The sequence below is a fragment of the Panthera pardus genome, unplaced genomic scaffold (genome assembly GCF_024362965.1).
Source record: "Panthera pardus isolate Hobbes unplaced genomic scaffold, ASM2436296v1 HiC_scaffold_8, whole genome shotgun sequence".
Lineage (NCBI taxonomy): Eukaryota > Metazoa > Chordata > Mammalia > Carnivora > Felidae > Panthera > Panthera pardus.
In genome coordinates this window covers 22,494,311-22,507,066 of record NW_026527013.1, presented here as the reverse complement: position 1 = coordinate 22,507,066, position 12,756 = coordinate 22,494,311, and the positions used below count along the sequence as shown (strand labels likewise).

Genomic DNA, 12,756 nt, shown 5'->3' with positions numbered 1-12,756 from the left:
GCTCAGGTCATGGTCTCACAGTGGTGAGACTGAGCCCCACATGGGCTCAAGCTCCTAGCTGGGTGTGGAGCTTGCTTGAGACTCTCTTTCTCCCTCTCTCTCTGCCCCTCCCCAGCTTGTGTGCTCTCTCTCTCTTTCTCTCCCCCCTCTCTCAAAATAAATAAATAAACTTTAAAAAAACGAGAAAACAGATGCAGAGGCACCAAGTCACTTGCCCAATTCACACAGGTAAGAGGCCATTCTGAGATTCACACCAACACCTGCTTGACTCTTCCATCATGCCAGGGTTTTTTATTTTTTATTATTTTTTTAACGTTTATTCATTTTTGAGAGACAGAGAGAGATACAGCATGAGCGGGGGAGGAGCAGAGAGAGAGGGAGGCACAGAATCTGAAGCAGGCTCCAGGCTCTGAGCCGTCAGCACACAGCCTGAGGCAGGGCTTGAACTCACTGACTGAAAGATCATGACCTGAGCTGAAGTCGGATGCTCAACCGACTGAGCTACCCAAGCGCCCCCCTTTTTTAAATTGTAATAAACATATACACAACGTGAAGTTTACCATTGTAACCATTTTTAAGTAAACAATTCAGTGTCATTAAGTACATTTACAATGTTAAGTACAATAACTACCACCGCTATTTCTAAAACTTTTTCAAGACTCAGAATGTAAATACTGGAACCCAATCCAGTAGTCCAATCCCTAGGGATTGGAACCCAATCCCTAGTCTCCCTCTCCTGGTAACCTCATTCTACTTCTGTCTCTATGAATTTGTCTGTTCTGGATAACTCATAAAAGTGGAATCATACAGTATTTTCCTTTTGTGACTGGCTTCTTGCACTTAGCATAATGTCTTTAAGCTTCATCCGGTAGTAGTATGTGCCAGAATTTCACCCCTTTTTTAAAGCTGGATAGTATTACATTGCATGTATAACCATATTTTGTTTATCCATTCATCCATCAGTGACCATTTGGGTTGTTTCTACTTTTTGGCCTCTGTGAATAATGTTACAATGAACATTGGTATACAAGTATCTGAGTTCCTATTTTCAGTTCTTTGAGGTCTATACCCAGGAGTGGAATTGCTGGGTCATATCCTAATTCTATGCTTGACTTTTTGAGAAGTCTAGACTTTCTCCATACATAAAGTATGGCCCCAATTTTATGTAGATATAAATATAGACACACTGCACACTCACACCCGGGTGGTGAATCAATCTTTTGTTGATTCAGTGTAGAAAGAGAATGTCCTTGAAATCACACAGATCTGGGCTTAAACCCTTGCTGCACCACTTACTAGATTGTGGGCAAGTCACTTCACCTCTTTGAGCACAAGCTTCCTCATCTGTAAAATGGGAATAATAAAATCTATCTTGAGGATGTGAAAATTTGGTTTCAATTGGACAAAATGACTAGGACATGCCTGGACAGAATGGGCAATGGATAAACAGTAACTATTTCCTCAGTTTTCTGCAACAGTAGAGGACTGTATTTTAAACGTATAAGACATAATGCTTCTCTGTAGGTCCAGTTTATGTGATGAGCAAAAGCAAAGCAACATCAGGACAAATCTGGGGACTTTGGATGGCTCGAGGACAGTAGGATCCACAGTCCGCTGGTTCTTGCCCGGGGCGGCAGTGAGTGGGATGGACACACTTGGCTGGCCATCATTAGCTCTCTCTTGTGCCTTTCCTGCGGCCAAGGGATTGTGAATCAATCAACGTCGTTATTCAATAAAGCTCCCTGACTGCACGTGGCTCAAAGCACTAAACAACTAAATCTAATTTACCTGGAATACAAAGACATGTCACACCTCCGCAGATGAGAATAAATGCCCTTTAAATACAGATTATTTTTTAATATATCTATGGGTCCAAATTGGTTGGAGTCAGTGGAACCACTGACGTCTTGCGCAGCAAAAATGGAATCCATATGGCCAAGGATCCTTCTCCCTGCCCTCCTCCTGAGCCCCAACCGAAGACCAGGGCTGCTCCCAAGCTCTGAGTGCGCTGCCCTTGAAGACATGAACAGCTAGTGTCCAAAAGCAGTGATAACTTACACCCAGAGGGCACTTCCAGAAATGTAACTTGATGAGGGTGATTAACTCTTCTGATCAATTTTGCTTTGGGTTCATATGCATTTAATGACTTTTTATTCCATTTAATAACGATAAGGCTGTTTAACACGATCACTTGTTCCTCAATGTCAATTTTGCAATTTTCATCTTGCTGTGCCGATTTCCTCTGACCTTCCTAAAAGACTGCTATGGATGGGTCTTCGCTTTCTTCTGCTAAAACAGGAACGCATATTGAGAGATGAAAATCTTACCAAGGATATAAAATTGATGCAATTCAAAAGTGTCCAACTTCCTAACTACAGCCACAGACAGAAGCCATCTTCGAAGAGTGCAGTTCTCACCTGAAATCCAGAGACTTACTTGTTATTATTTACATCTGAAATTACAGTCCTAACCAGACACTCTGATTGGTGAATTGCTTCAGGAGCTGCCTCCATATGCAGAATCCCTGTCTTGGCTACTTCTCCATCAGAGAGGCCAAGAGAGAAATAATGATATGCTACCAGAAGCTGGATGCCCGTGTTTGGGATAACATAACGAAGTTCAGAGTGCCATGTTTTATCTTTTCTTCCGCCCTCCAAGTCTAAAGATGTAGGCTGACATTTAGAACATGTGAGTACTTCTTCAACCTCCATCTGTAAGCGGAAAATAGTTCATTAAATAAATGTCTGTCGGTAGTACAGCTTGAACATAAAGTCTGGTATTTTATTCGGCCCCGAAGTTTTCTAAAATGATAATGAGCCAGTTCATAAGCACCCTCATTATGTTAATCCAGATTCCTTCAGGAGCAACCAGGATAAAAGCCGGGGCTGACAGAACCTATTGGTGGATGAACAGAGAACTCCCTGCCCTCACATGTCTGTGGTGCATGTTGGTGTGACCGAAATGCTTTGTTCCTAATCTTTTGAGCTGTTCCTTCATTAGACATGTAAAGCTTGCCCCGTCTTAATTTGGCTAGAAGCAGCATGCAGATCATTTGTATTTTAGGAAGGGCAATGAGCACCCAGAAATGTGACTGAAATATTACTGCTGGGCCGATTAGGGAGGTTACAAAGCTGCCTGTGTCTGCTTTGGACAATTGTAACAGGGTGACTGCTCTCGTGCTGGCTGCATCGGGCAGCTACTGAGCATGAAGAGGAGGATCAGAGCATTCAGAGCACCTGAATCACAAGTTCACTACCCAAAAGATTTCACGACTCAGGGCTTTTAAGGGCAATGCCAAGTGAAGACTGTTATTTGGGGGGAGGTTTTAAACTCTGAAGCCTTGCAGAGAGAATTACATTTTTAAGTTCCTTGATTCAAGGATTTCATTCTTTTAAGTAGATGCAAGCCCAACTATTATATGAGATCTTTTCACTCCTTCATTCGCTCAACAAATATTATTTTACTTCAAAAATTGTACACACTTAAGATGCACCAGCACCATGTTGGATGTCAAGAATGAGATAATAAGAAAGTCACATTGTCTATTCACGTGGCACTTACAATTTTGTGAGAGTCACAAAAGTGATGGAGGTGTGACGGATATGATGAGGCACAGAAAACTCACTAATCCCAAGTGGGGTCGGAGAAACAGCAAACAGGGGGGTGGCCAGGAAAAGCTCCAAGAAAAGGGTGAAAGCTGATCTAATTCTTGCAGGAAGGGCAGGATTGGCTGTGGGGGCTACAGGGCTGACAAGTGGAACTTGGGGGAAAAGGATGTAGCACCTGTGAGCCACAAGTTGGGGAGGGGGAAGACATCCGGCCACCTTGCACAGAGTTGCCATACATCATGAAGGCTCAGAAGATTTGCATTTGGGAGAGAGGATCCTGGCTGATCTGGGGAGAATAGTTAAAGCCAATATCTGAGTCTCTAGGCAGCCAAACTAGATGCCACCAAGTCCATGAAATCACATTTTCCCTTATACCTTAGGAGAGCCCCCCTTGGGAGTCTTATTTCAGTCTAACATGAATGGCAGTTCAATTTTCTAGTTCACAGACTATTTGTAATAGAGAGGAGGAAGGGAGAAGGGTCAAGCCTTAGCGGCAGTCGCAATACCAGCTGCCATTTATGGAGTGGCGACCTTGTTCTGGGTGCTGTGTCCAGATCTCCAGTTCTCACTACAATCACATGGGGTAGATCGTATTATTCATCCCATCAGACAGATGAAGAAAGTGAATTTCTGAAGGTGAAGTGATTTGGCCAAAGTCACACAGCTGGTAAGTGATTCGAGTGGGGCTGGTTCCGAGGCCTTTGAAAGCCAACAGCTACATCCTCAACAAATACGTTCCTGGGCTGAAGGGAAAGCACAGTGGGCAGCCAGAGCACAATGCAGAACAGATACCAGTATTTAGAAAGCAGACATCGGGTACTGGGTTAAAGATGGCCAAGTGAACACACCTGTCTAATTTTGCTTCCATCTGAGACCCTACTAAAATTATCATTAAAAAAAAAATTACTACGGGATTTGGAGAATGGAAGAGGAGGCAATCACACGTCATTTGGGAAGCCAGAGGAGGCCAGGTCATCAGCAGCCAGGAGAATGCTGATTCCTAAGTCAGCAGTGGGGAAAGGAGAGAACGAAGTCTGTTTACATGCAGAATCCGCACATGACAGAGCTTTCTAGCAGGTCCACCATCCAAATAATAGAATTTCCAGGAAGAGAAAATGAAGGAATCATTCAAGAACATTTCCTAGAACTAAAACAGTTCACCAAGTGCCCGTCATAATGAACACAAGTAAACCCAGGTCATGTGAAGCATCTTCCAAGCTTCCACAAATCAAAACAGGGCGTCTAAAAGGGTTCTGCAAGCAGCATGGTTTTAGGCCTCTCTACAACAACACTGAGAGCTGGAAGACAAGAAAGCTGAGGAAAAATGAGATCCAACCGAGAATTCCATACTCAGCCAAATAAGTGGTCTGGAGAGTAAAATGAAAACTTCCCCAGTTTTTGACATTTGAACTCTCAGAAAATTTTATTTTTCATACACCCTTTTCCAGGAAGCTATTGGAGGATATGCTCCATAAAAACGAAGGAGTAAATCAAGTATGAGGAAGGCATGGGAACCAGAATAAAAGAGAGGCAAAGGGAAACCTGAAGCTTAAGGGGGAGAACTCGGACCCTTGGAACAGCTGAATACCTGGTAAACAGAAGGCAGTCAATCAGTCCAGATGGGCAGGTCCGAAGGCTCTGAAGAGGCTTCTTCAAGAAGACAGAACTGGGGCACCTGGGTGGCTCAGTCGGTTGAGCATCCAACTCTTGATTTCTACTCAGGTCATGATCTCATGTTTCGTGGGGTTGAGCCCTGTGTCAGGCTCTGCACTAACAGTGCGGAGCCTGCTTGGGATTTTCTCTCTCCCCCTCTCTCTGCCCCTCCCCTGCTTGTGCTCTCTTTCTCAAAATAAAAAAAACAAACTTAAAAAAAAAAAAAAGACAAAACTGACAGAATGCTTGTGCACTCTCTCGCTCTCAAAATAAAAAAACAAACATTAAAAAAAAGACAAAACTGACAGAATGCTCAATGTGTTTATATATATAATAATAGGAGATCTTTCAGTGTTAAAGTACTGTTGATGGACTGGTACTATACACAAACTGTCCCAGAAATGTACTTTTTTTTAATATCATAAAAGTATCTATCTGTAACAGATTAGAAAGTGGGGGAAAAAAAAGCTAGTCCTTCAACACAGTTTGAGAAGCACTAATTTAGACAATGGGTTGAATCAGAAATAAATACACAGAAAACTGAAGCAAATTTTTAAAAAAGACAATTATTGACTTGAAAGAAAACAAAATTGTGCAGGAAAGGAAAAGTAATTATTGTTTTCTCCATGGTTGAGCTGTGAATAGCATATAGAGTCAAAATAATGTAAACACTGAATGTTGATTTAGCTGAAATTATGATGAATTATCTTTGGAGGATGGAAAGTGAGCATGTGTGGTAGGGATGGGAGAAAAAGCAAGAGTTAAGTCCTCATCTTCCATAGTGGAAAATCAATAGAGCTGAAAAGAGAAAAATAAACAAGTAGCACACAACCATGTTATTTACAGATATGGAAGGAAATTTTTAAGTCGGCTAAAACATTTAAAAGTGCTTCCCTGTGCCAGAGGGCTGATGCGGGCAAGGCAGGCTGGGGACCAGCACTTTTCTTAACAAACCTTACAGAACTTGTCTCTCTGAAGTAGTGCCCGTGTAACTAACAAAACTAAAAATCTAGCAGTGCCCAGGTGGTCAGTAGGTTAAGCGTCTGACCCTCGGTTTTGGCTCAGGTCGTGATCTCACAGTTCCTGAGATCCAGCCTCAGGCTCTGTGCTAACAGTGCAGAGCCTGCTTGGGATTTTCTCTCTCTTCCTCTCTCTGCCCCTTCCCTGCTCACACACTCTCTCTCAAAAATAAACAAATATACATTAAAAAAAATAACTAAAAATATGTAGTCCAGGGCAAACAATTCTGCATATATTTCAACAGGTAATAAGATTACCTAAACCAACAGATTATTAAAGACTGTCACATGATATAATAATCAATGCTACTGGGGGGCTATGTTCCAGATAATATGTTTAAGAAGGCACTTAAGTATATAGCACATTTCACAAAGATATCTCTGTAAAATGGCTAGAGGAAAAGAAAAGATTTAGTATTTCAAGGGGTAAATCCTCAGCCAATTAGAAAATATCATTATCTGGGGCACCGAGGTGGCTCATTCAGTTAAGCATCCAACTTCAGCTCAGGACATGATCTCACCGCTTCTGAGTTCAAGCCCCACATTGAGCTCTGTGCTGACAGCTCAGAGCCTGGAGCCTGCTTCAGATTCTGTGTCTCCCTCTCTCTCTCTGCCCCTCCCCCACTCATGCTGTCGCTGTCTCTCTCTCTCTCTCTCTCTCTCTCTCTCAAAAATAAACATTTTTAAAAATAAAAAAAAAAAGAAAAGAAAGAAAATATCACTATCGAAGCCAAATCTTTCCATTAGGGTTCCAGGTAGTATATAGAAAGCTAACCTTGACTATCAAAGAGTCTTAAAGAATAGTAAGTCTAATGATCAATCTTGATAACTTCAAATAATTCATGAAAATATATTCAATATATAATTCATGAATATATATTCTCTGTGTGTGTGTGTATATATATATTCTCATATTCATATATCAGAATATTCTGATATTCTGAAATTCTGATATTCAGAAAATTCTGATATTCTGATACTCTGTGAGACATGGGTTCTTAGAGATAAACTCCTGGGGATATTTCATTAACCCTACATTGTAACATGGAAACACAAGTTGGCTTATAAATTCCCTTACGTGTTGTCAATCTATTTTGTACAGGTTTTTAAGATATTAAGAATCTGTGCTAAATTTATCAAGGCTTAAAGATGACATTATACCACAAACCATATTATTATAATTAGGCATTGTTGAGCATCCAACTGCATTCTATCTGCTGGAACAAATACAAAGACAGAGACAGCCTTTGCCCCAGGGACTCCACTCTAAATAGATGATCGGGTAATTCAAAGGGGGAAAGAAAGAACACAGCAGCTAAGAAAGGCAGCACCATCTTTATCCTTGTTTCTTTGGAAGAGATAAGGTGATTTAAAATGCTGAAGAGGCATGCCTTTGTTCGCAGAATCATAAAATCAGAGAATTTAAGAGCATGAAAAAGAGCTTTGGAGACCATTTAATCCATGAGTGTTGAGCATAAGAAGAAGGTGTAAACTCCATGAAAGGGTGCGTGAACGCTTCATGCATTTTCCTAGGGAGAGGGTCCTCGGTGTTCATCAAATTATCAAAGAAGCTTATGAAACTTTGCCTAATCCAACTCTTTCATTTGGCAAATGTATGTGTTTTGAAGCTAATAGGACTCAGACTTGTATGTGTTTATTCAAGAGAAGGGAGGCCTGGGGAGGAGACAGGATCTGTCCAGCAGGCAACCAGAAAGCCAGTGGCCACGCTGGGAAAAGAATCTGGTTTCCTGACTTCCAGTGTGGGTGTCTCTGCCCATCTCACTGCCTCTAGCTTCTGCCTGTTTACAAATCACCACATGTTTAGGTAATTATATAAGTCTTAACATAAGGAGTTAATTTTTAAGAAGTGGTCAGAGATTTTTATGTAAAACATATTTCTACCAAGTTGCTCAAACCAGAAATCTGTGTAGCATCTCTGGTTCCTTCCCTTCCCCTCAATACCCTCTTCCCCAATATCTAATCTGTCATTAAATCTTACTTTTTCTCAGCCTAAGTACTTCTGAGATTGCCTCCATCCTCACATCCAGGTCACCCACCTACCTCTGACCAGGACAGCCTCCTAACCTGACTCCCCGGAGAGGCTGCTGAGAAAACATACAAGGAATTCAGATCCAATGGGACGGTTGAGAGTATAATTTAATCCAGTCACATGGTGACCAAGTAGCCACTATACAGGTAATGAGTTAAAGGAAACGAAGGGGAATAACGAACAATGGTGAAAGCCTCCCAAAGGAAATGGAATGCAGTGGGTTGCAATAAATCCCAGTGCAAGGTACGGTCATGGAAGGCCTCCACCAAGGGAAGTCAGAAACTGACTATAAGAAAGGGCCCAGTGTGTTCCCCAGTGCCATGGTAGACGGTAGGTAGCGCCAGGTTCCGGTGATTGAGAAGCAACAACATTTTGATCCTAATTTGTTTGACCTAGCACCCCCAGCCTGCCTACGGTGGGTAGTAAAGTTGCTCCTCTTAACTAACTTGGGTAAGTGACTTTACAAACTGAGGTGGTTTCGAAAGAAGTACCTTAAACTTATAATTTAATACTGTTAACTAAGAGGACTAAGATCTGTAATTCTCAGGACAATCTGTGTACCTTTGTTTTTTTTAAAACCAGCAACGGTTGATAGAGCATATTGGTGAACCTATGTGATTTATTGCAGATGTGGGACTTTAAAAAAAACTTCCAAAAGATGTACTCAAATTTGACCAGGTTGGTATAAGTTTTTAGAATATTTAAAATAATAAGGTTTGTGATACTTAAGAATTTTGATTTATTATATTTGCAAGAAATGCTTCAATGTTTAAGAAGCCTGTTGCCTGTGAGGGTTATCAATCTTCCCAACCAGGCATTTGCAGAGCTTGAAAGAAGTCAGATATATTAAACAAATCTATACATGTGCTATAATGTGTTTAAGACCATTTAATTGGCTAATGGTATAATTAGGGATAAATGTTTAGGGGAATTTAATACACATTAAAGAAAGTGATTGCTCTTGTTTGCAGCTCTAATTTAAGTACCTGCAACTGTAAATAGTTCTCCCTGAAGATAACAAGACACTCTATATACGGATGATGTTCAGACTCTATAAAAATACATGTTTTCACAAAAATAGAATGGTGACCCACAACCTGCAGCAAGCTGCCCACAAAATGAACCCCTTCTTTGAAATAACCAGTCCAAGAGACCAGCCTGCGAGACTTTTAGGAGGTCCGACTGCTATCTCTAGTAATAATCCAAGAAGCCAAATAATTTTTATAACAGTCAACCCAAAATGGTCAGGACTTGATGAATCACTGACAGCTTTCCTAATTGTTGTCCCTGCTTCCAACATGGGACCAACTGGAATAAACCAAATATGTACCCCTAACTAAACACATAGAATGCCTTAATTCTGGTTGGTCTGCCTACAGCTCCCCATGCCAATTATGGCTGCTCAGGACACATCTAAAGCCTCCCCCTTTTTCCCACTCTGCCTGCCATTGAGTCTCTGCCCAAAAGCAAGTGACAGTGTCTGACTCCCTTGTATAGCAAACTCTGAATAAATAGCCTTTGCTCCTTCTCATTTGGTTGGTCTTCATTTCTTTCCACAAGAAAATACTCCCTTGGACATTAAAAGTCCAAACTGATCTAGGTGTTGGTCTCCCCAAATCATCCTCCATGCTGTGCTCAGAGCCACCTTTCATCCTTCCCCTCCCCTCCTCAGTATCCATTCCAAACTCTACCACCCAGGGAACATGGCTTCTCCCAACCCGTCCTGGCCAACCTCCGTTGCTGCCTCTCCCCTCTCTGTGCCTTTCTCTCTAGGCTCTGGCTCTACCTCATTTTGGTTCCTTGTGCCTAGAACCTCTTTCCCATCTGTATCGTCTGACTCATGCCTCCTTGCCCTTCAAATCTTAGCTTAGACACCACTTCTGCTCTTTTGTCCTATGTTCCACCCTAGAGGTACTCACCACACTGTTGTCACTTCTTTTTCCTCTGCCTGGCCTTGACCATGAGCACCACAAGTTCAGAAACCCCCATCTGACTTGCTCACTGTATCTCCAGCTACTAGCTCGGTGCCTGGCATATGAGAGGCATTCAAAAAATGAACTCATCAGTGGGAAGCCAGAGTTCCTACAGGTGGCCAATGGCTGGGAACATTAAATACAGTAATAGTTGTAATGGGCCATACTAACAAGAGGATTTTGATAAGTGCAAACAATCTGCACTATTTCCAAAGAAGGAAACCTATAGTTAGCTATTTCAATTCAACAAATATTTTCTCAATGCCCCCAAATGCTAGTCCCTAAGCCAGGTGCCAAGGATAGAAAGAAAATAAGACATGAATCCCACTGTCAACCACCCTACGGGGTATTGGAGATATACAGATGATTAAGGTGTGCTCCCTGCCAGCAACAGACTCACATTATAATGGTAATAACAGACACGAAAACAAATGCTCACGACGTACAGAGTACGATAGATGGAATCACAGAAATATGTACAGGGTTTAGAAGCAGCACACGCATTTATGCCCACACAAATCACACTTGTCTACCTTCCTCTCTACACCTTAGATCTTCCTGAAGGGTTGTGTGCAAATTAAATCATTTGAAATGCCTCCAAGGTACCTTTCTGTTTAAAGAAAGCTTGTGGTGAGTCTTCTTAAAATCAATTCCTAATTTAATTCTTTTGTAAATTTGACACTTAAATAGAATAATCTTTTTTCTGCAAAGCAGATCACAATTGTATTACATCCTAAGGAGCCAGAATGACCATAGATGAGGGAACACAGTAAACCTTAAGAGGAGGAATTTTCCCTTGGAAGCTTCCTTAGCTGCATTTATTTTATTTTATTTTTTCAACATTTTTTATTTATTTTTGGGACAGAGAGAGACAGAGCATGAACGGGGGAGGGGCAGAGAGAGAGGGAGACACAGAATCGGAAACAGGCTCCAGGCTCCGAGCCATCAGCCCAGAGCCTGACACGGGGCTCGAACTCACAGACCGCGAGATCGTGACCTGGCTGAAGTCGGACGCTTAACCGACTGCGCCACCCAGGCGCCCCCTTAGCTGCATTTAAAATACCCCACCAGAAGAGGCCTTCAGGTGTTACGTGTGCAAGGAGGGAGGGGCGGAACACCATCCAGTCACTAGTGCCTGCCTCTTAGGGCCTGGCTGACTTATTCAGTCGCCTGAACAAAGCTTGTGCCACTCCTGATATTGCCTCCTTCTCTCAACTCCTGGATGCTAGCGAGAAAGCTCTGTCAACCATGAAGTGTTCCGAAAGCACAAGTGAGAATTAAAATCCAAAAAGCTGCTCTCAAGGGCAGAGGGTAACCCTTCTAGGGTCTTAAGTTCCAGTGAGCAGGAAGCAAATGGTCTCAGTTTCCAGCCTTCTAGTATTTTAGCTCTCGGTGGAACATCTCACAGGGAAAGGACATTACTGGAGACAAGTTACCCTTGAGATGTAAGCTCCCTGAGCCAGACACAGCAAGGAAGCTCCACCCTACGTCAGCGGAGACCGCTGGGCAAAGGGAGCTTTGCTCCCTCAGGTACCCCGGATTGATACAGAGCACGAGAAATGAAGCGGGGTACCTGGGGGACTCAGTTGGTTGTGTGTCTGGCTTCAGCTCAAGTCATGATCCCACGGTGTGAGTTCGAGCCCCACATCAGGCTCTGCCCTGACAGCGCAGAGCCTGGAGCCTGCTTCAGATTTTGTGTCTCCCTCTCTCTGTGTCTCTCCCCTGCTCGTGCTCTGTCTCTCTCCCAAAAGTAAATACATATTAGGGAAAAAAATTTTTAATTAAAAAAAAAAAGAAATGAAGCAAAAGAAAAACTCTCCTCTAACAGGCAATAAACCCAGGGGCTCTTGGGGAATCTGTGGTTGTGTATGTGTAAAGTACATAGTACAGTGCCTGGCACAGAGGAGGCTGTCTTAGTTCTGGCTGCTGTAACAGAACACCAACTGGTTGGCTTAAGGGACAAACATTTTTATTCCTCACAGTCCTGGGGCCTGGTAAGTTCAAGATAAAGGTACCAGCAGATCCAATGTCTAATGAGAACCTGCTTCGTGCTCCTTAGATGGCCATCTTCTCACTGTGACCTCGCATGGCAGAAGGGCTAAGAGAGCTCTCTGGAGTCTCTTTGATAAGCGCACTAATCCCATTCATGAGGGCTCTACCCTAATAACTAAGGATTTAATTGCCTCCCCAAAGTCCCCACCTCTTAATACCATTATTAGATTAGGTTTCTACACATGAATCGGGTGTTGGGGGTGGGACACAAACATTCAATCCTCGGCAGAAGCACTTGATAAACAGTGGTTTTTATTACACACTTGTCTTAACACTGCTCACTGAATATTCTGGTTCTCCCCCTTCTGAGCACATGGTGAGATTATACTTCTTGGTCTCCTGCAATTGAGTAGAAACACACGACCAGTTTTGGCTAATGAGCTGTGAGCAGAAATGAGGCA

The 12,756-nt window shown here is 42.5% G+C and overlaps 1 long non-coding RNA gene across 1 annotated transcript in view; it reads right to left on the bottom strand.

Moving 5' to 3' along the window:
• Positions 1-1,836: 1,836 nt before the first annotated feature.
• The window catches only part of LOC109279126 (uncharacterized), a 65,947-nt gene continuing 55,027 nt past the window's right edge, over positions 1,837-12,756 (bottom strand). The window contains exon 2 of the long non-coding RNA XR_002086028.2: positions 1,837-2,711. This is a non-coding gene — a long non-coding RNA (uncharacterized LOC109279126). The remainder of the gene's footprint in view (positions 2,712-12,756) is intronic.